Source organism: Lolium rigidum, unplaced genomic scaffold, assembly GCF_022539505.1.
Source record: "Lolium rigidum isolate FL_2022 unplaced genomic scaffold, APGP_CSIRO_Lrig_0.1 contig_6788_1, whole genome shotgun sequence".
Lineage (NCBI taxonomy): Eukaryota > Viridiplantae > Streptophyta > Magnoliopsida > Poales > Poaceae > Lolium > Lolium rigidum.
This window is the reverse complement of record NW_025901345.1, coordinates 12,501-15,000: the sequence shown is the minus strand read 5'-3', so window position 1 is coordinate 15,000 and position 2,500 is coordinate 12,501.

The window sequence follows — 2,500 nt, the reverse complement described above, 5'->3', positions numbered from 1 at the left end:
TTGTCGCGGCAGAGAAAATGGCCATTTCTCTGCCGCGGCAGCGATTTTCTGCCAGGCTTAGCCGTTTTTAGCCGGTACCGTGGTTTTGGCTGCCGCGCCATGGTTTTTCACCGTATCTCGACCGCCGCGCGCCCACCCGACTATCGTTAGACGTTTTCCGACGTCGGCCCGACTTAGCCGTTTTTTGCCCGTACCGTCGTTTTGGCTGCCGCGCCGTGGTTTTTCACCGTATCCGACCGCCGCGCGCCCACCCGACTATACTCCACCGTGTCGTTAGACGATTTCCGACGTCGGCCCGACTTAGCCGTTTTTAGCCCGTACCGTCGTTTTGGCTGCCGCGCCATGGTTTTTCACCGTATTTCGACCGCCGCGCGCCCACCCGACTATACTCCACCGTGTCGTTAGACGATTTCCGACGTCGGCCCGACTTAGCCGTTTTTAGCCCGTACCGTCGTTTTGGCTGCCGCGCCATGGTTTTTCACCGTATTTCGACCGCCGCGCGCCCACCCGACTATACTCCACCGTGTCGTTAGACGATTTCCGACGTCGGCCCGACTTAGCCGTTTTTAGCCCGTACCGTCGTTTTGGCTGCCGCGCCATGGTTTTTCACCGTATTTCGACCGCCGCGCGCCCACCCGACTATACTCCACCGTGTCGTTAGACGATTTCCGACGTCGGCCCGACTTAGCCGTTTTTAGCCCGTACCGTCGTTTTGGCTGCCGCGCCATGGTTTTTCACCGTATCCGACCGCCGCGCGCCCACCCGACTATACTCCACCGTGTCGTTAGACGATTTCCGACGTCGGCCCGACTTAGCCGTTTTTAGCCCGTACCGTCGTTTTGGCTGCCGCGCCGTGGTTTTTCACCGTATTTCGACCGCCGCGCGCCCACCCGACTATACTCCACCGTGTCGTTAGACGATTTCCGACGTCGGCCCGACTTAGCCGTTTTTAGCCCGTACCGTCGTTTTGGCTGCCGCGCCATGGTTTTTCACCGTATTTCGACCGCCGCGCGCCCACCCGACTATACTCCACCGTGTCGTTAGACGTTTTCCGACGTCGGCCCGACTTAGCCGTTTTTAGCCCGTACCGTCGTTTTGGCTGCCGCGCCGTGGTTTTTCACCGTATCTCGACCGCCGCGCGCCCACCCGACTATACTCCACCGTGTCGTTAGACGATTTCCGACGTCGGCCCGACTTAGCCGTTTTTAGCCCGTACCGTCGTTTTGGCTGCCGCGCCATGGTTTTTCACCGTATTTCGACCGCCGCGCGCCCACCCGACTATACTCCACCGTGTCGTTAGACGATTTCCGACGTCGGCCCGACTTAGCCGTTTTTAGCCCGTACCGTCGTTTTGGCTGCCGCGCCATGGTTTTTCACCGTATTTCGACCGCCGCGCGCCCACCCGACTATACTCCACCGTGTCGTTAGACGATTTCCGACGTCGGCCCGACTTAGCCGTTTTTAGCCCGTACCGTCGTTTTGGCTGCCGCGCCGTGGTTTTTCACCGTATTTCGACCGCCGCGCGCCCACCCGACTATACTCCACCGTGTCGTTAGACGATTTCCGGCGTCGGCCCGACTTAGCCGTTTTTAGCCCGTACCGTCGTTTTGGCTGCCGCGCTGTGGTTTTTCACCGTATTTCGACCGCCGCGCGCCCACCCGACTATACTCCACCGTGTCGTTAGACGATTTCCGTCGTCGGCCCGACTTCCCCCGTTTTAGCCCGTCCCGTCGTTTTGGCTGCCGCGCCGTGGTTTTTCACCGTATTTCGACCGCCGCGCGCCCACCCGACTATACTCCACCGTGTCGTTAGGCGATTTCCGACGTCGGCCCGACTTAGCCGTTTTAGCCCGTACCGTCGTTTTGGCTGCCGCGCCGTGGTTTTTCACCGTATTTCGACCGCCGCGCGCCCACCCGACTATACTCCACCGTGTCGTTAGACGATTTCCGGCGTCGGCCCGACTTAGCCGTTTTTAGCCCGTACCGTCGTTTTGGCTGCCGCGCCATGGTTTTTCACCGTATTTCGACCGCCGCGCGCCCACCCGACTATACTCCACCGTGTCGTTAGGCGTTTTCCGACGTCGGCCCGACTTAGCCGTTTTTGCCCGTACCGTCGTTTTGGCTGCCGCGCCGTGGTTTTTCACCGTATCTCGACCGCCGCGCGCCCACCCGACTATACTCCACCGTGTCGTTAGACGATTTCCGACGTCGGCCCGACTTAGCCGTTTTTAGCCCGTACCGTCGTTTTGGCTGCCGCGCCGTGGTTTTTCACCGTATTTCGACCGCCGCGCGCCCACCCGACTATACTCCACCGTGTCGTTAGGCGATTTCCGACGTCGGCCCGACTTAGCCGTTTTTAGCCCGTACCGTCGTTTTGGCTGCCGCGCCGTGGTTTTTCACCGTATTCCGACCGCCGCGCGCCCACCCGACTATACTCCACCGTGTCGTTAGACGATTTCCGACGTCGGCCCGACTTAGCCGTTTTTAGCCCGTACCGTCGT